The 22157-nt window shown below is 34.0% G+C and overlaps 1 long non-coding RNA gene across 1 annotated transcript; it reads right to left on the bottom strand.

Moving 5' to 3' along the window:
• Window positions 1-763: 763 nt before the first annotated feature.
• Window positions 764-22117, bottom strand: LOC141480323 (uncharacterized). The gene is made up of 3 exons (XR_012464265.1): window positions 21896-22117; window positions 20181-20331; window positions 764-987 (listed from the first exon to the last, which is right to left on the bottom strand). It is a non-coding gene; the product is annotated as an uncharacterized lncRNA (long non-coding RNA).
• Window positions 22118-22157: the final 40 nt, after the last annotated feature.

The following is a 22157-nucleotide window of genomic DNA, read 5'->3' as shown; positions in this document are numbered from 1 at the left end:
TAATCAGCGTGTATAACAACAATTATTCAATTGAATTGAACTGAAAGAATGGATAGGTCACCAAACTCAACAGACAGGAATCCAATAGAACATGTTTGGAGTTACATTTCGAAGAGGTTGCATACCAGAAATGATCCACCGGACAGCTTAGAACAGCTTCGAAATGCTATTTTGGAACAAACAATGTTCCTCAGCATGTTTTCGGCAAACTTATCGACAGTATGGGTAGAAGAGTGAAAGCCTGCAGAAGGGCTATTGAAGAAAGTAGAACAACTATTATGTACACTTTTCCTTCATTTGGATTTCTGCCATTGTCTTTCATTTTATGGATTCTCATAATTATTTAATTTGTCTTCTTGAATAAATTATTGAAAAATAAAATATCGTTTGTTACATTTATTGTAACAAACGATATTGAATAACATACATCCAAAGCCATTTTGAAAATGATATAAGTGAAACCTCTGGCTTCAAAAACTTATGGAAACATAAGTGTAATGTGTGAATTTTGCATTTCAAAATTTTGGAAAAATAACAGCTCTACAAACAGGTAAAACAATGACAAATTATCCTTTATCAATAATGTTCTTCTTAGCACAGAATCAAATTGCACACGTAAGAATCCTTCCAACAACTCCCTCAACGTAGGATATCAGGCATGTATTAGCTGTGACAATATTGGTCCTCAGAGTAGTATTATAAATCGATTCCTGATCCAATACTTGATCAACATCCTTCTGTGTAGGATGTATTGACTTCCAAACAAATTCATGTACCTTTATTTCAATCATTTACATGAGAAAATATGTTGCACTAAGATTTAGATAAAATATTTACATCAATAGAATATCAATAGAAATCAAATTCCAAGTTACTCATCTGCGTCCTTGATATACTACCACCTACTGCATCCAGAAGTGTATCTCCATGTTGATCTTTCATTCTGAATTATAGGCCCACAATCTCATCAGTTCTTTTGCAGAAAATCTGAGAAAAAAAAATACAAATTTCAATATTTTTTATATTGAAGTTTTATTTGTGAAATTATGAAACAATTTAAATTAAATTTATTACACTGAAAATAAGTCCTATAAACATAAACAAAATAAAAATCGCAGACAAAACCTTTATGGGGGAAAATACTAAATTTGAATAAAAATGTTACTGTTTTGACATAGTACAGACAAAAAAGATACACTATGAATTATCAACACACTTCTCATTCAAAATTTTCCTAAATAATATATGTTTAAGATATGTTTTTCTGTTAACCAGCTGTCGCACCCATACGAACGCATGTGAATCGCATGTGAATCCTAACATGATTTGGGCGATAGCAAGTGAAAAATCGATTGGTCAACCTGCGGCTTGAACCACCGACTCACACATCGGTCGATTGAGAGAGTCAACAAAGCACCCACGTCGAACTACCCAGCTACCGACCTACGATTTTTCCACTGATATAACAGACAAACTAATAGCAAATATCCCACTCTCAAGTAAAACAGGGTCAGATCTATTAAAAACATCTGTTGAAGATTCAGTTTTCTCAAGACCAACAAATGAAAAAGAAGTCTCAAATGTCAGTTCTTGTCTAAGAAACTACAAAAATATGGACCCATACAACATTAGCCCAACAATAATCAAAATAGTTAGTGATAAGATGATTAAACATTTGATAAATGTATGTTTCTCAAAGGGTGAGTTTTCAGATTTTTAGAAGATTTGTAGAGCTACACCCATCCACAAACAAGATAAAAATGACTGTAATAATTATAGATAAATTACAATAACCCCTTTATTTTCAAAAGTTATCGAAATTGTGTTAAAAGACAGGCTTGCTGATTATCTTGAAGCAGGAGGATATATCAACGAAAGACAGTATGGTTTCAGAAAGTTACACTGAGCTGCTCAAGCAGTAATGGTCATTATTCATACTATAGTAAAGACACAGGAATATTAACCAGGGCTGTGCTATGTGATTTATCAAATGCTTTTGATAGTATGCCACGACATGCTTCTAAATAAGCTGGAAAAATACAGAATAACAGGTTTAGCTTTAAAACTGTTGCAATCTTTCCTAACCGGAATAAGACAATATATTATTCATAACAACATGACATCTAACATTCAAAAAATTCATCATGGATTTCACCAAGAATCCGTGTTAGGTCCTCTTCTGTTTATTTTGTATATAAATGCATTGCCATTGCGGACACATTTCTTTATGCAGATGATTCCTCATTTATAGTTACATAAAAAAGCCCAGTATATCAGAAGAAATAACAAAAGAAACAAGAAAAATGTGAACATTATTTCAATTCGAATGTGTTGAGTTTGACCAAAGATAAAACCAAAAATAGATTTTAGCAAAAAAACTAAAAATGAAAATGACAATAGTGTGCCCTCCTAGGTTTTCATATAGACAGCAATCTAAAGTGGAAAACACACATCATTGAAATAAATAAAAAACTCTCCAAAGGTCATTTCGCCCTGAGGAGAATGAGGAGTGTGGCATACTTATGCATATTTGTGTGTTTCTCAACCAAGGCTGTTCACTTGTTCACTAACCTAACGGTTAGTAATTTGAAAAGTGAAGCTTTTTCATCAACGTTAACTCGATTCGTATCCCGACGCGGGATATGTAAGACAATCTATTCCACCAATTTTGTAGGTGTTCATAATAAATTAACTGAGATATATAATAAAAGTTTCCTAAATTTGACAATAACTGTGATAATTTAAATTTCTTGTTGAAAAATAAAATGGAGTGGAAATTTATCCCACCCAACTCACCTCATCAAGGAGACCTATGGGAGGCTGCAGTTAAGATTGCTAAGTATCATATAACACGAGTAGTTGGTGATCGGCATTTGGCCTTCGAAAATTTATCAACCCTATTTTCTCGAGTAGAAGCGATAATGAATTCCCGACCAATCACTCCATTATCTGAAGACCCCAATGACCTTATAACCTTAACTCCGGGTCACTTTCTCATTGGAGACTCCCTATTAACCTTACCTGAAATAGACTGTGCCGAAATTTCAGATAACCGACTAAAACAGTACCAAGTCCTTCAAAAAATCACCCAGCACTTTTGGCAACGCTGGTCAAACGAGTATCTCACCGACATCCAACAACGAACCAAATGGAAGGAAACTGGTGTCCAGTCACTAACCATTGGCGATTTGGTTATTTTGTGAGAAGATAATACCCCCCTCAACATTGGAGAATGGGTTGCGTAATCGAACTACACCCAGGAGCAGATGGCATCACTCGAGTTGTCAGCATCCAAACAGCTACAGGTGTATTCAAAAGGGCAATCCAAAGGCTCTGTAAGCTGCCTATTCGCAGTTAAACTTAAAAACTCAAGGTTTTCAAGGCCGGCGGCTATGTTAACGCTCCCTATGATTGTCCACGCCACTGGCATCCCTCATCAATTTGACCGTCCAAGCAGCGAGCTATATACCTCTCGCCCCTTCTTCCAGGAATGGCATAGACGAGCATCGGTCATCGTTTTGTAGTTTAAAAATGTATTTCACTTCGCCTTGAACAGTTGTCGGTGCATGATGTAACAAATATTGCAATATAGCTTAAATTTTATCAGCGTTTATGTCTCATTTCAACAACTCGAAAGCAACATTTTACACAGACTCTAGTATGTTGTAACAGTATTCTTAGACTTAAGAAGAGCTTTTGAGACAATTGACCGTAATATATTAATGAAAAAATTGGAAGCTATAGGTCTTAAAGGAACAGTGCTAGGATGGTTTAAGGACTACTTAAGCGATCGAAGACATCACTAAAGTGGGTATTCTCTCACCTCCTATTAACGCAAAATTTGAGGTACCTCAAGGAAGTGTCTTGGGCCCTTTACTATTTCTTATATATATATATATATATATATATATATATATATATATATATATATATATATAGCTTTGACAAAAATGAATATCTGCTTGGAGAAGATTCATGAATACTTGAACGTCAACAAATTAAAACTAAACGTGTCTAAAACAAAAACCATGATTCTGACCACACCATATAAATATAAATATATAAACATAAATTACTATTCTTTGGAAATTAATAAAGAAAAAATTGAATTTGTAACCAAAATTAAATACCTGGGATTCATGTTAGACATCTGTTTATCTTATGATGCACACTTCAGATACATAACTAAAAAAATATCAAAGAAACTTTACTTTTTTACTCGAATCTCTTATCATTTGCCAGTTTCTTCCAAGGTCACTATATATAACACAATCATTCAGCCTCATTTCGAATATTGTACATTACTATATGGGTGTGATCAAAACAAAATTTCGACTTTACAAAAACTACAAAATCGTGGTATGAGAGTCATATTAAAATGTAATCATTATACAAGCATAAAGTTTATGCTCGACGCATTACAATGGTTATCAATACAAGAAAGGTTCTATAGATCAGCAATGATATTTATTTTTAAGACTATTAATAATATGTTACCATCTTATTTTGATGAATTCATTACTTATCGTGATAGTACTCACAACTACGAGACAAGACAAAGTTATCTTTTTCACTTGCCAAGATGCAGATTAACCAGCTCAATGAAAATATTGTTTTATAAAAGTTTAAACCATTTTAATAAGCTGCCAAGAGACATAAAACAAAGCGAAAGTAGTTATATATTTAAATCTAAACTAAACAACTATAGTAAAACAAACACAATTTTGTAGGAAAAGACTCAATGATGCAGAACATCAGTAGTCTTAAACCTTAACATTTATTATCATGTATCAGTATGTTTTAAATTGTTAGTATAGTCTTATCTAAGTTAGTTAACTTTGAATTTTGTTTCTTTTTCTATTTTATTTCTCAACATTGTTAGGTTACAGTCATATGTATGACTCTAGTTATTATTTATTATTATTGTTGTTTAAGGACCTGTTATTATTGTTTACTAATTTATTAGTATTATTGTATATTATTATTATTATTGTATGTATATTAGGATTTCCTAAATAAACGTGTTCATTCATTCATTCATTCAAAAGAGTAGCGGTAGTTTCAAACTGTAATAAAAGAAATTTAAAATAATTATGAATTTCAGTCCGAGTGAAATATGAATCAAATATAGATTTTAATAAATGGTAATTAACTATGAAAAATTTACTATTCATTTCATGTTTGGAGCATACATATGAATATTTATTTATTTTTTGCACTGTTAAATCCACTCTTCTCGAAGCACGTATCCATTTCTTACATCTAACCTCATTGATATGAGGTTTTATAAATGGTATAAAAAACACGTTTTCTTCCGGATATCGATTATTCGACGTACAATTCGCAAAACAGCAATGCTTCGTTGGAATTATACTAGCACAAAATAACTTTTCATGTCAGATTAATATTTTTGAATAATGAATTAATATTACGTAAATAACACTATTTTACATGTGAATAGTTTATGTTTGTCCCTACTACTAGTGCTGCCTCTGGTGACATGTTCGCTGCACTATTCTCACTAAAAAGGCTCATTGAATCAAACTTGAATCCAGTTAAAATATGTATAATTCCCTTCCCTAACATCTACACCTTTCTCAGTTAGTTCCAAACTTGTCAATAAATCCCCTGATTTATCTGTCAGTTTATAAATTTTATCAACCGTTACTATAGGGCTCCCCCTACAATACAGGCAAGAAGCCTTGAGCTCCTGAGGCCACAAAGTGTCAAATGTGAGAAGTTATTACTTTTCTAATTGTAAACAATACCAAAATGTTCATAAGATATAAATTATATTACACCTGTAGCACAAATGTTTTAATTCTAAGGGACTGTAATGAACCCAGGCTCCCCATGAGAGAAAGGAGAATGTCTCTTCGATACTTCAGATGTTGCTGTTTTGAAGTTATACTTTACCTTAGATATAGCTATATCGCCAGCTTACAGTAGGTTGAGGGAATGAATTCATCCAGTTAGGCATAAAAGCATATACCCTACACTAATATTTCTCCCCTTTTGGGCAGGTTCGAAGAACATAAATCTTTGTTGAGATAATTAATCAAGCATCAAAAATATAGTCACTGATAAGGTTTTTTTGTCCCTATCTTAATAGCTAAGCTTATCTGCTAGTATCTCCCTCTAGATGGCTTGAAGAACAAGAATGGTCTTAGAGTTCCAAACTTAGATAGATAGATAATACATTTGTCTCTTTAGGTTGTTCTTACACGAGATATTATGTCAAAAAAAAATGAAAAACAAACACCAAGTACAAACACATTAACAATAGTCAATTTCACACAAAAGTTAAAACATATTAGATGGATACATATTAAAAACAGTACATATAATGCATACTACATAGATGAAAATGAATCAGCCACACTTTTGAATAAAATCGTCTAAAGTATAAAATGCTCCTTGGATTAAGAACTTTTTCAGTGTATGTTCAAAAGTTTTTATTTTTGTTTCCAATTTCATGCTTTCAGGCAATAAGTTGAATAAATATGCCCCTGCATACAGAGGTGATTTTTTGTGATGCGATCTGAGTATTGGATGTAAGTGAAAGACATTTTTCTTTCTCGTATCGTATCTGTGTGGTACTCACTGTTTTTGTTCGGTTTTCAGAATGTTAAAATATTATTTGTGAAGGTGTTCCTACACGATTCTCTGTAGTCTAAATCATATATCATTCTGATGAACTTTTTTTGTATTCCAAAGACTCTGGATGTTTCTGTGGACCTTCCCCATACTATGATGTTGCAGCTGAATGCAGCTGATGTTGCAGCCGAATATACCAGTGCATAATATAAATAATTCAAGTAAGGTCTATGAAAATTTGACTTGAGTGTATAGAAAGCATAATATAGTTCATTTAGTTTTTTGCAAATAGAATCTATTTGGTTGTTAAATGAGAACTTGTAGTCTAGTTCCATACCTAAGTATCGTGCTGACTCTGATGTGTTCATTTCAATATCATCAATATTTATTGTAAGATTGTGTGTTCGCCTGAGGGGACTTGTAAACTCTACGAACACCATTTTGTCTGTATTGTTAATTAGATGATTCACCTCACACCAGCGCGCAAATTCCTCTGTAACCAATTTAATTTTCTTTTGGAATTCAGTAGCGGTGTCAGCCACGACAATAACTGTGGTATCATCCGCGTAGGTCTGCAGTGTTCTGTCGGTACAACAATTGTGATCGGCCCAACAGCGGGTAACTACTAACTACTGCTACTACTGTATTAAGCATTCATGCAAGGTTGTCTAGTCTTACAGCAATACTAACATGAGGAAATGGCATCCACATAAAAGAAGGCCTTTGGTGTCGTATGGCCTATAGGTTTACTTTTGCCCCAAGAAGCCAAGATTCAAATCAGTAAGATTCTGTTCTCCGTAAGAAATTGAATCCAACAAGTGAGTTGCCACATACAGTTTATAGACACGTCAATACATATGCTTGAAGCAGTTTGAGATACATTACTATAACTAAGTTAAAACAATAATAATAATAGTAAGTCACTTGACTATGATAAATACCTAAAGTCATAAAAAAAACATGTAAAATATAAAAGTCCTATAAAATTTTTAACTAGTTAAAATTAAGTGTTAATATTAAGATTAAACATAGATACATACATGTGAGACTATTAGTTTAGGTTGGTTGATTGATAGACACATGTGCTGGATGAAACACATTCAACTGCTCTGCGGCAAGCTTAGTAGATTGCTACTCTCTGAAGGAACTCCAAAAAGTCGTCAATCAGACTACCCTACGAACGGCATAATACGGTCATTTTCACTCCATCATGTGCTACGGAATTATATTCTGGGGCGGCACACACAATGAAGAGGTCTTTAGAATCCTAAAGAGAACAATTAGAATTCTAGCTAGACTAAGGGTAAATGAATCTTGTAGAGGATATTTCAAAAGCCTGAACCTTCTCACTCTAACAGCTCTATATGTGTTTGAGTGTCTGAACTATGTCTTCAAAAATAAATCACCATTTCTTATGGAAATGACCACTCGCACCACACGAGAAATATGAATATATTCTGCTACCCTCAACATAAAACTACACTCCTAGAAAAAGGCTGTTTTTTATAAATGTCTAAAACTTTATAACTTACTTCCTGAAAACATAAGACATTAAAGTGCACAATGTATTTAAACACAAACTAAAACAAATGCTCATTGTAGCTGAACCATACGGTTTGGAAGATGTGGATGAGGGCACTTTCAAGAGATAACTGTCTCTAGCAATATGTTATATATTGTTCGTAATCTTTTAAATGTTTTTAACAAATCACTTTCCGATGTAATGGGATGAAAATGTACACTATTCCTTTTGACTTGTACTATACAAATTTTATAATTTGTCCCTTGTGGAAATAAATATTCTATTCTATTCTTTTACCAGCATCCAAATGCCAAGAAGAAAACAATTTCCTATTCTTATTAAAGATGATCTCACTTTGTTAATCCGAAAAATCGAGAAGTTTGGACATAAATTCCAAAATTAGCAAATGGCTACCAAATGCACCACAAAACATTTTTGAATCCCGGCGGCAAGACACTCATGGAACCAAAGTGGTCAATTCACAGTTCCCTCAGAGCACAGAATCCTCAAAGAATTCGAATATGTGTTCGAATATAATTAACGCGTTCGAATATATCCTTGTATAGTTGTTTATCAGTGAATGGGAACTAAACGAATGACGAGGTATTAAACTATCCCAAAACCTTCATGGAAATATTCATTTCAGGTTTAAATAGTCGTCGACCTCTAAACAGAACAAATGACAAAATGAAACCGTAACAATCTCCTGGTGAGTTTCGATGTTGAAGTTTGTTCACCAATGTTACAGTTGATGAAACCCTAAGAATTTCAAGAAGTAGATTAGAAAATGAAAGTAATCTTAAAAATAGAACAAAACTTAAGGTTGAAGCTAGTTTGGAACTTCTGAAGCTATATACCGATATTTTTTCCAGTTCGAAGAGGATTTTTATCACCAAGAATATGGAACGGCAATGGGCTCATCCTTGTTACTGATTCTGGGTAACATTTTCATGGAGCATTTTGAGAAAACATAAATCGAAACTTGTCAGAATGGTCCAAAGATATGGTTGACATATGTTGATGATGTATTTGCTATTTAGGACCATAACCCAAGTGATATCAACGTTTTCTTAAATTACTTGAGCTCAAGAGAACCCAAGATGAAATTTATATTAAAAAGAAAGTTCATAATCGACTTCTCTTTCTCGATGTTATGATCAAAAAATAATAGATATCTCCATTACTTGCGAGATCCTGAAATTATGTACCGATCAAATTTTTTCCATTTCAAAGAGGATTTTTATCGACAAAAATTTGAAATGGCAATGGGCTGGCTCATCCTTGTACCAACTTTAAGGAACATTTTCAGAGAGCATTTTGATTTTAGAATTTGTAACTGTTAAACTTTACTCTTCCATATGAGTTTTCACTAAAGTTATTCACCATAATTATTGCTGAAAAATAGAGGAATAACTCTTTTTATGGGCTATAAAAACACTATGCCAGTCAGTTGCATGACCCCAAGATACTATATTGAAGGACAAGGCATAGAATAAGTTTACTAACCCATTCTCATTATGAATATTCTGGCCCGTTACTTGATGACAATTAATACCACTATCCATGACAATAATTATAGAATTTTTACAATAAATCTCATTTAAAACTCGCTTCGCTACACAGTAGCTTCATCAGTTACTGGTATATCAAACTATTATACATTATCTTTTATATAACTCCTAGGAAACAGGTACAATAATGACATTTTATGTCAAAACTTGATTAGATAAATGGTTATTTCCGGCAAAACCTGAAGATTTAGAAAGCACAAATCAATACCATATTATTTCTAGGAAAACAGTTAATATGCAAATACATTAATGACATTTTATGAGAACAAGTTCAACAATGGTGAATGAATTGTCCAGACAATTTAAAAGTCCTATTGGTAATTTAAAATAAAAATTGAAAACTCGCCTTTATTGATTTCCAGAGATTATAGCAGATTTAATTTTTTTTGTGTTATAATAAAAATAGCACTAACTACAAAACACTAACATATACAAGAAAATCATGGGGTATAATGAAAAAACTACCAACAAAAGAGAACATTAACATAGCACATAAGACTGGTAACTCCTTGGGTAAACATAAAAAAACAAGTCAAAGAGGTTAGCCTATATTTCTTATTAGAACATAACCTGAATTTCCCCAGAATATTTGGCAAGAGGCCAAGTATTCTGGGTAATTCAACATGGATGCCAGTAAGAATGTCGGCTCGGATTGGCTAAAGAAAATCTGCAATTACTGCAAGAAAAACGTCAGTACGGGCTTGTGTTGTATTACCTGTGAATCTATGTATCATAGTAGCTGTGCAAAAAGAGTAAATTCGTGTTATGAAGTGATTCTCAGCACAAAATTCCAGGCACCAGATTATGACTCAGATACACTCTCTGAAACAAGCTATGTGAGGGAAGAAAACAAACTCCTAAGGCAGATAATCATGGACAAGGACACAATCATCAGGGACAAAGACACACTCATTGCACTTTTATCTGAAAAAATCATACTCCTGGAAAATAACCCATCTTTAAAGTGCATAGAAGCATCAACTAATCAACCTGATCACAAAGAAACTGCCCAAAGTAACTCTAATCTGCCTAATGATCCAAAAAAAGACCAAAGTAAAAACAACCGAACATCTATGAAATCCAATAGCAACAAAAAACTATCAAACACTATTTTAAGTCCAGGCATACAGGGTGATACATCAGATAAGAGTAAATCGAACTTACAATTACTGGAAGTCCAAACAATGAAAAAATTTGATGAAATCATTAACCTGATTAACGATACTGACCCAAATCCTCCTGGTACCTCCGTAGACAACTCCTGGAATTCAGTAACTTATAAAAAAATAAAAAAAAGTAATACATCTTCACAACTACCTACTGCTAAATAATATGGCACAGGACATCCTAGTGACCTACTCGCAGTTGCTCCTGAACAGGACTGGATATGGATTCGTGGACTAGACCAGTGTACTACCATCGATAAGGTTAAGGAATATGTAAAAAGTCTTTCCTGATAATAACGTTGATTGTTTTGACCTCAAATCCAAGTATTAAAAAAAATGCTTCAAAATAGGGAGTTTTGATCTGTCAATGGATGAACTTCTGGACCCCAATAATTGACCCAACAAATTACACATTCGTCCCTTTCAACACCAGTGATCATCAATATGCCCCAAATATCATCTCTGATACTGGTTCTTCTGGTTATTCCAAACCTGAATTAAATGTAAAAAAGAACATATACAATTTCAAAATACTTCATCTAAATGCTCAATCAAAATTAATAAACTGGAAATTCTTTTATCGGAAGAGGATCTGGACGCCATTAGTATTGTTGAGCACTGGTGTGATACCGAGAATATTGAATTTATGTCCATACCTGGCTATAGTCTGATATCTGAATTTTGTCGTATTACTCATATACATGGGGGAACTGCCATCTTTGTTAAATCATCATTTCTAGCTCAGTGTCTTGATTTAAAACAATTCTCAGAGGAGATTCATTGTGGAGGCAGTGGGATAAAACTAGCTGTACAAGGTAAAAAGATTTGTATAATAAGCATTTATAGATCTCCTAATGGTAACTTGGATATATTTTTACATAAATTATCCTGCATATTAGATTATATTTCTAGAAATGACTATGATATTTTCATATGTGGTAATTTTAATGTTAATTACCTTAAAAATACTTTGGAAAAGTCACAGCTGGATGACTTATTAGCTAATCACAACTTGTATGTTTCATCCTTGGCACCCACTCGAGTTTTTACTAATCGATTAGGGATAACTGTTGAATTACAATAGCTTCGAGTCATATAATTAGGCAACCAATACTACTTGTTTGCATAAAGCTGGTCACTTCATCCCTTCCACTGTATGTACTTGTCTACTCGTCATTCTATTGAAGGTTAAAATAAAAAACATAGTTAGTCATTGTCAGAACTCAACAGAGTTATTATTTAATGATTTCCTTTCCTGCAAAAAGTGCATTTATAACAGGTTATGGGCCCAGTCCCGCGTGTTTTTTTCTAGTGTTAAACGTTTTTTTAAAGAACAATGGCTATCAACTACTTAAACAGTGTGCCTAAGTTGCTTGGTCGTGAAAATTACTCAGATTGGGCGTTTGCGGTCGAAAACGTATTCATCCTAGAGGGACTGTCCGAGTGCATTGATGGAACCGAAACCGATACAGCTTTGATAAGTAAAGCTAAAGCAAAACTGATTTTAACGCTAAATCCACCACTCTTCATACACGTGAAAGATGCAGTGTCTGCGAAAGAAGTCTGGGAAAAGTTAAGAAGACTTTATGAAGATTCGGGATTTGCGAGGAAAATCGGACTATTACGCAAGTTAATTTCGTTGAGATTCGACAACTGTGACTCGATGGAACATTTTGAGAATCAAGTAATAGATACCTCCCAAAAACTAGAAAGAAGTGGTTTCAAGTTGAGTGATGAGTTGGTTGGAAGCCTGATGCTCGCCGGTCTGTCGGAAAAGTTTGAACCCATGGTGATCGCCATTGAACATTCGAGTGTGGACGTCACTGCAGATTCCATCAAATCGAAGCTGCTTGACATGCACGTAAGCGCTACTGAGAATCTAGATGGCAGTGTCGCTTTCGCGAATAGGGATTTCAAAAAGGCGATAAAAGGTGGCAACACTAGACCTGTAAACAATCAAAAAAAGGTTAGGTGTTTTAAATGTCAACAAATGGGACATTTTATGAGGCAATGCCCGAAAAACAAGGGTGACGATGATAAAACCGTACGAAACAAGCCCGATGATAAATCCTTGTTTGCAGCTTTCAACATGTGCTCACGTGTATCCAAAAGTGCATGGTACATTGACAGTGGGGCTACTTCACACATGACTGGAAACATTTCAATGCTAAGTGGTATGTCCAATAAAAATAGAGGACAAGAAATCATTGTAGCTGACAGCAAGAAATTGGTAGTAAAGGGAACAGGTGAAACATGTGTTAAATTACAATCTTTTGGCATAGAACGTTCAATATCGGATATTAAATATGTTCCAGATTTGTCAGTTAATCTCTTATCAGTGAGTTCGCTGATCCACAAAGGATTTAAAGTATCCTTTGATAGCGAAGGCTGTAAAATTTATGACAGTGAAGATAGTAAGTTAGTTGCAACAGCAAGTAACGCAAATGGGCTTTTTAGGCTAGACACCTCAACCGAGAATGTTTGTGTTGCTGCAACTACTGAGTCACAAATGTTATGGCACAAGAGATTGGGACACCTCAACCATTTTAGCATGGATTTACTAAAGAATGGTCTTGCTACAGGTATGAATTATAAAGCACCAGATACAATGTCTAAGTGTGAAGCATGTATCAAAGGAAAGCAGGCAAGAAAACCTTTTCCCAAAAATAAAGAAAAAGGAGTTGCAAAGAAATTGCTTCAGTTGATTCACTCTGACCTGCAAGGACCTATGGAAGTGCCGTCCTGGGGTGGAGCTAGATACATACTTTCTTTCATCGATGATCATTCGAGGAAAGTGTTTAGTTATTTTTTGACATCCAAGAGCGAAGTGGCTGATAAATTAAAGGAATTTTGTGTGTTTGTAGAAAACCAAACTGATCATAAAATCAAGGTGCTCCGAACTGATAATGGAATTGAGTACTGCAACAGTGTTGTTAGAAAATTCCTAGAAAATAAGGAAATTAAGCATGAACTAACTATACCCTATTCTCCTGAACAAAATGGGGTAGCTGAGCGCTACAATCGGTCAATAATGGAAAAGATTCGCCTATGCTTGCCGACAGTGGCTTGTCGAAGCGGTTATGGGCAGAAGCAGCAAATACTGCTGTTTATTTGTTGAACAGATCTCCAACAAAGAGAATTATTGGCAAAACACCAGAAGAAATTTGGTCTGGCAAAAAGGTGGACCTCAGTCATCTTCGGTTGTTTGGATGCCGTACATATGCTCATGTACCTGACGCCAAGAGGAGAAAACTTGACAACAAAGCCAAGGAATTCATCTTTGTTGGCTACTCTGAGGTTAGTGTGGGCTACAGACTGATGGACCCTGTCAGCAAACGAATACATATTGCTCGAGATGTGACCTTTTTAGAAGAAACAAATTGTCTTCCTGTTCCGGATGTTCATGTTGTCCCGGTGATACCTGATGCTGCTCCAACAGAACATGAAGAGAACACTGGTCTTGAAGAAAGAATTGAAAGTGCAGCAAGTCAAATAAGTGAGAGTGTCGCTAGTGATTGCGAATCACTAGCGACACATGTGTTAGGTAATAGATACCCAAAAAGGTTGACACATAGACCTAAACTTTATGATGATTTTGTATTAGACAACGAAAGCACCGACTCTGAAGGTACTGATTGTTTAATGTTGTCTACTGATTTTGACTTAGAACCATCAAACCTCTCTGAAGCATTATCAAGTCCCAGAAAAAGTGAATGGGAGTTGGCCATTAAAGCAGAACTTAATGCTCTCAAACTTAATAATGCTTGGGAATTGGTTGATAAACCTAATGATAGGAATATTGTAAAAAACAAGTGGGTTTTTAAGGTTAAAAAGGACCAAGATGGTAAAATTGTTACTTATAAGGCTCGCTTAGTTGCCAAGGGTTTCACCCAAAAGCAAGGAGTCGATTATAATGAAACTTTCAGTCCTGTCATTAGATTTAGCAATTTGAGAATTTTATTTGCAATGACTGCTGAGTTAAATTTAGAAGCAGACCACCTAGACGTGCAAACTGCATTTCTGCATGGCAATATAGACGAAAATGTTTATATGTGCCAGCCTGAAGGTTTTGAAGAACCTAATTCTGAAAATAAAGTTTGTTTGTTGAAAAAGGCTCTGTATGGTCTTAAGCAGTCCTCACGCTTATGGTATGAAAATGCTTATAATGTATTAATAAATATGGGTTACAAACAGTGTGAAATTGAACCTTGTTTGTTCTTCAAAATTTCGAAATTATCAATAGTAATTGTGGCTTTATATGTGGATGATTTCTTTCTATTTTATAATAATTTTGAGGAAGCTAATCTATTAAAAAGTGAGCTGAATAAAAACTTCAAAATTAAAGATTTAGGTCCAATTTCATATTGTCTAGGTATAAAGGTGGGAAGAAATCGATCAGAAAATAAATTGAAGCTAAGTCAAGAACAGTATATTTTAAAAATTTTGAAACGATTTCAAATGTTAGAGTGCAAGCCAGTTGATACTCCTTTGGAACAAAACTTGAAATTTTCGTTGCAGGGAGAATATTATGACTCTCCATATCAACAATTAATAGGGTCATTGATGTATTTAGCTGTATGCACCCGCCCTGATATTGCCTTTTCTATATCCTTTTTAAGTCAGTTTAATATTATTCATACTAAGGAACATTGGTTGGCTGCCAAGAGAGTTCTGAAGTACTTGAAGGGTACAATGGATGTAGGCATAGTTTTTAGGAAAACTGGTGATTGTATAACTGGTTTTGTAGATTCGGACTGGGCTAATGACCAAACGGATAGAAAATCTTATTATGGTTATATTTTTTTTCTTGCTAATGGCCCGATTTGTTGGAAAAGTCAAAAACAGAAATCCTTGGCCCTTAGCTCAACCGAAGCTGAATATATAGGAATTTGTGAAGCATCAAAAGAGTGTATGTACTTGAAATCTTTGATTTATGAACTGTTTTCTAAAAATGATCATTGTATCAAAACCATATGTCTTGTACAATGATAATCAAAGCACTATCAAGTTGTCAACAAATCAGGGTTTTCATAAACGCACTAAGCACATTGAGTTTCGATATCATTTCATTCGTGACAAAATCAGAAGTGGTGATATCTGTTTAAAATATCTATCCACTGATGAAATGGTCTCTGATATGTTAACAAAGTCCTTAGGTAGTAAGAAGCACAAATATGTATGTAACGTATTGAATATGAAGTGAGTTAATGTTACTTATTAGATTGTATGACTCTAAGTATTGAGGGAGAATGTTGAATTACAATAGCTTCGAGTCATATAATTAGGCAACCAATACTACTTGTTTGCATAAAGCTGGTCACTTCATCCCTTCCACTGTATGTACTTGTCTACTCGTCATTCTATTGAAGGTTAAAATAAAGAAAACATAGTTAGTCATTGTCAGAACTCAACAGAGTTATTATTTAATGATTTCCTTTCCTGCAAAAAGTGCATTTATAACACAATTCAATAAATAGAAGTACATTTTTACAATTCCGAAGCATGCTAGATGACATTTCCAAACATCTGTCCTGTTTGGAAGGTATGAAGCTTTCAAAAGATACTTTATTTGATATGACTATTATACATGTAATTTACAATAAATTAGACAAAATAAGTCAATGTTTTCTTCGTGCAACTTTTCAAAAGATTTTGTGCCAGAAGACAAACATCTAAGAAAGTTCTGGGAAATAAATGAGGTAAACGTACCTCTAAATATGTCAAAGGATGACATTCAGTGTGAATTGTTTTTAAAAACCACCACACGAGATAAAAAAGGTCAATTCATTGTAAAATTGCCTCTGAAACACTCAACTGAACAGTTAGGTGATTCAAAGGAAACTGCCATTAATAGATTTTTGGCATTAGAAAAACGATTTCAAACAAATGTTGAGTTTTGCAATTTTTACAGGGATTTTATTCATGAATACTTGCAGTTAGGTCATATGACTAAGATAGAAACACTTAACAGTTATAACCACAATTATTATTTACCTCATCACGGTATCTTAAAAGAAAGCAGTATTACCACCAAATTAAGAGTTGTATTTGATGGTTCCTGTCCAACCAGTTCTGGATGGTCTTTAAATGACTTACAGTATGTAGGGCCAAAAGTACAAAACGATATTTTTGATATATTATTCAGATTTCGACTGTACAAATACGTTGTTTTTGCGGACGTCAGTCCGCAGTTCATCCGGACCATAGACCACTTCAGCTAATTCTCTGGAGAGATACTCCCAATGAAGCACTTACTACTTACCAACTCAATACAGTCACTTATGGTACCACGAGCGCACCATATTTACTCATCAAATGCCTTAATCAACTAGCTATACAAAATCAAACTAACTATCCTATAGCTTCAAAAACAATTCTGTCCGATTTCTATGTAGATGACCTGTTAACCGGGTCCAATGATTTAGAAGAGTTGCAAGGTAGATGCAAATACATATCTTCTATTTTGAGATCCGCAAATTTTATTCTTAGAAAATGGAGTGCAAATGACGTACACATTTAAAAAAATATTCCTTGCATTGACATACCCAATGAAATTTTAACTGTCGGCGATTATGAAAGTTGCAAAACATTAGGCATTCACCTTGATAATAAAAGAGACAATCTGACTTACAAAATTTCCCCTATCCATTTAACTAGTTCCATTACAAAAAGACAAATACTATCCATTATAGCCCAAATTTATGATCCGTTAGGACTTCTTGCTCCAGTAATCATTATTGCAAAAATTAGAATTCAGATCCTTTGGGCTCTCAAACAGTCGTGGGATGAAAATGTTCCTCCAAATATATTTCTCCAATGGTCCAAATTTTACAATCAACTAAATGAGCTTAACAATTTGAAGATTCCTCGATGTTCTTTAAGTGACAACCAATCGATAATTGACATTCACTGTTTTTGTGATACATCTCAACAAGCTTATGCAAGTTGCATTTATTTTCGAAGCAAAAATTCAGCCGGAAATTACGTTTCTCGTTTAGTTTGTTCTAAAAGCAAAGTTTCACCTTTGAAACCCCTCACAATTCCAAGATTAGAATTATGCGCTGCCTTACTGGGAGCCCAGCTAGTAGAACAAGTGGTCAAAGCTATATCAATAAAGGTACCTATTTTTTATTGGACTGATTCACAAATAGTATTGTGTTGGATCCGGAAAGATCCTAATCTTCTACAACAATTTGTAGCCAACCGTGTGTCCAAATTACAGAATTTAACCAATATTGATGAATGGCAATACATAAATACAAAAGAAAACCCTGCAGATTTGGCATCGAGAGGAGTTCTTCCTGAAAACCTGAATAAATGCTCTCTGTGGTGGAACGGACCTGATCTTCTATACAATTCAATTAATGATAATCCGCAGGATTATATTATAGACATTAAACTTCCAGAATTGAAGAAAATACAAACTGTGCTAATTAATACAAACAAAGAACCATTTGATCTATTTTTTACATTTTCAGATCTTAAAACATTGAAAAACGTTACAGCATATTGTCTTAGATTTATGTCCAATTCTCGAAAATTACCTTCAAATAGAACGTATGGAATACTGACTCTTTCAGAAATCAATTATGCATTTCTTCAATTATTGAAATTATCTCAATTAGAATCATTCCATAAAGAAATATCTTATTTAAAAACAAATAAGGGTTTCCCACCTAAACATAAACTCAGTAGTTTATCACCCTTTCTTGACGAAAACAATTTACTCAGAGTAGGTGGAAGACTTCGCTTAAGTTCATTAGATATAAATTCAAAACATCCTATCTTGCTATCATCCAGCCATCCTTTAACTAAATTAATCTTTGAACACAAACACAAAATTTTATTACATCCTGGACCTCAGCTACTTCTATCTTCAGTTCGACAATTTTACTGGCCGTTAAAGGGTAGAAACTTAGCAAAGAAAACAGTTAAAAATTGTATAACTTGTTTCAAATTTAATCCAAACTTTGCTGAGTGTCCAATGACAAGTTTACCAGAAACTCGTGTGAAACCGTCCTTGCCTTTTCAGTGTACTGGTCTAGATTTTGCAGGACCATTTTCCTTAAAAGATAAACTAGGACGTGGATCCAAAATATTGAAATGTTATGTTTGTGCTTCTGCACTAAGGCAGTTCATTTAGAACTAGTCTCCAATTTAAAAACAGAATGTTTTTTATCTTGTCTTAAACGTTTCACATCACGAAGGGGAATACCCAATGATATTTACTCAGACAATGGAACCACCTTCATTGGTGCTCGAAACGAAGTTAAAGAAATGGGTTTCTTTCTTAAAGGCAATATTAATTCTTTGATTATGGAAATCAAAATAATATCAGATGGCATTTCATACCTCCATATACGCCTAACTTTGGTGGCCTATGAGAAGCAGCCGTGAAGAGTATGAAACATCATTTAAAGCGATGTATGCTCAACAAAAACCTTATTTATGAGCAGTTCAATTCACTATTAATTCAAGTCGAGGGTATCTTGAATTCAAGACCTTTATTTGCAAACTCTTCCGATCCCAATGATTTACTTTCTATCACTGCATCACATTTTCTTATTGGTCGTCCTATTTCCTCCATTCCCGATGCTGACTTAACCACAACTTCAACAGGAAGACTATCTCGTTTGGATATATTAACGCAAATGTATCCTCACAATTGCATCCTCAATATAAATGGAAGAAATTACCTACCCCACTTCACGAAGGCACCTTGGTCCTGATTAAGAACGATCTACAACCTCCGTGTAAATGGTCTTTAGGGCGTATACTCAGTCTCTATCCTGGAAAAGATGGAGTTTCCCGTGTGGCAGAACTCAAAGTGTCTAATAAAACAATTGTGCGTGCTGTTAGACATTTATGTCCATTACCAATTCAAAATGAGATAGATATATAATGTATTGTTATCTGTTACGGTAATTTTATTATGAATATTTTTTTTTTTTAAGTCTTTGTAAAAATCAAACTGATTGCAGAATTTCAAAATTATCGAAAAAATAATTGATAGAACTAAAAGAGACGATTCAACAGTATATTCCTCCATACATCTGAAAATTGTTCCAGATTCTTCAAAAATGTTTCTTTCTATCTTGCTCAATACAAGTGAGCCTGAATATAATACTCAGCACTTGAAGCTGTACGATTACATAGTTACGGAGTAATGTACAAAACATTTTTATTTTCAACCATTTCAAATACTTTTGTTAAATTTTCCTCTTCAAATTCATAACTCAACCCATATCTTAGAAAAACGTACATATTCAAATTCAATTTTCTAGTAAAACAGCATACATGACTGACAAATTATTAACTAGTTACCTTCTGCAATTGAAGAATATGCAATGATTCCGTTGATGGTCTAATGGACAGCTCTGCAATTACAACTAACTGCCCTATGAATAAATCCATTCATCCACATCATAATGTATGCAGTACACAGCTCTATCTTAGAAATTGGGAGGCCAGTTACCTGAAAAACAATATTGGACATAAATATGCTGATCAAAATCAATATGACTGATACATTCGATTGATGTGATAATCAATAAGATCATTAATAATAATAATAATAATAATATTTATTTACATTACATTAAAAGAAAAGTTACAATAAAAGAAGACATTTAATGGTAAATAAATACATACTTCCATAAGCTCAACACTGCTGAAATAATTGTCGAAGAATAACTTGTGACCTTTGTTTTCAAGGCCTTTGCACAATGTAGTCACAACTTTCACCCCAAGAGCTTTCTCGGACGAGTTTCCTGTTTTTCCAGTGTATATAACAATATCCACTTTTATCTGCCAATACCCAGACCTTGTACCCACGTTTGATAGGCTTTTTTGGTAGGTATTGTTTTAGTGAGGAATGGCCTTTTAATTTTATCATAGACTCATCAATAGCTATGAATTCGGATGGTCTAAAGTACTTCAAAAAATTTGTTTGTAATGACGACAGGAACGGCCGAATTTTATAAAGTTTATCGAAATCAGGCGAACCACGACATGGCATCAATGCATTATCATTGACATGGAGATTTGTGAGAATCCATCCAAATCTATTCACTGTCATCAAATTGCTCACGAAACTGTCACGAAAGTCAGCAGCAGATGACCAGTAGTCCCGATAGCTAGGCAATTTTTTCAACCCCATCAGTAAATTCATGCCCAGAAAACATTTTAGTTCAATAATAGTCAGAGGTTTGAACATACGACCGTGTCTAGTATGAGTTGCATACAAGTTCGTTTGGAAAACGATGTCATCAAGTATGTTATCAGATAAAAACAACTCAAAAAGTTGACAGGGTCTAGAAATGCCAGAAATATTCACAGGGCCACTGTCTTCTGAGAAATGGGTCGCAACAGCGACATTGTAAGTTTTATTCCATTCTGGTTTCTGTCGAACGACCGGAACATCTCTAAAATTTGAGAGTGGAAGTAGATCATCAACCTCCCAATCATCATCTATCTCAATATATGTAAACAAAGATCGACACGCTGTGGTTCACAAAATAAACAGTTATGCAACTCCGAGAAAAATTCATTTATGTGGTACATTTCATGGACCACCATGCTTAAAGGACTAGGAATATGTGGTGCATAATGTGTACCACCATGCTTCAAAGAGTTAAGAAGATTGGATAAAAGTAAATCAATTGGCATCACTTGCTTCAATTTACTTCCTGAAAAAATCAAACATCTGCCACTCAGACTTATCAGAAATACAGTGAAAAAACTTCTCACTAAAATGAGCTTGAATACTCTGAGTGAGTTCAATGTTACTCTTAAGGATTCGTTTGGAGATACCTAGTGCATCTTTTCCACTTTTTATTCCTGTTTCTTTATATGTTAAAAATTTTTAAAATGCATTTCATACTCTTCATTTAATTTTATTGTTACATTTACAGCTTCTTTATGTAACTGTGCAATGTAATAGGTGACTTGTCCAAAATATTTGTATTTCTTATGGGTGCAATAAATTTCTATTCTATTCTATAATGTCTCTAGTTACTGAAAAAGATACCCCATCTCACCTCTGGGTAAAATTCCATTGTTGAAGTTGCTGTGAAATTTCACAAAAGAACTTCTGATCTTCCATTCCATATATTCTATTTACACTTATCAAAAAAATAAAAGCTTTTTCACAGAAAATCAATGCCTGCAATGCAATACGTAACATTTGTAAAAGGCTGATTTATAGAAGACAGGAATTTTAGTATTACACAAACGTAGCATGTCTAGGAATCTTAGTGGTGGCATAGAACAGTGCTTTCTTACCGTGCGTTCCATTAAGCG

This window comes from Leptinotarsa decemlineata, unplaced genomic scaffold, assembly GCF_025532065.1.
Source record: "Leptinotarsa decemlineata unplaced genomic scaffold, Ldec_3_MD MMD2_P_RNA_scaffold_7, whole genome shotgun sequence".
In the NCBI taxonomy this organism is placed as follows: Eukaryota; Metazoa; Arthropoda; class Insecta; order Coleoptera; family Chrysomelidae; genus Leptinotarsa; species Leptinotarsa decemlineata.
This window is presented reverse-complemented; position numbering and strand designations above follow the sequence as displayed.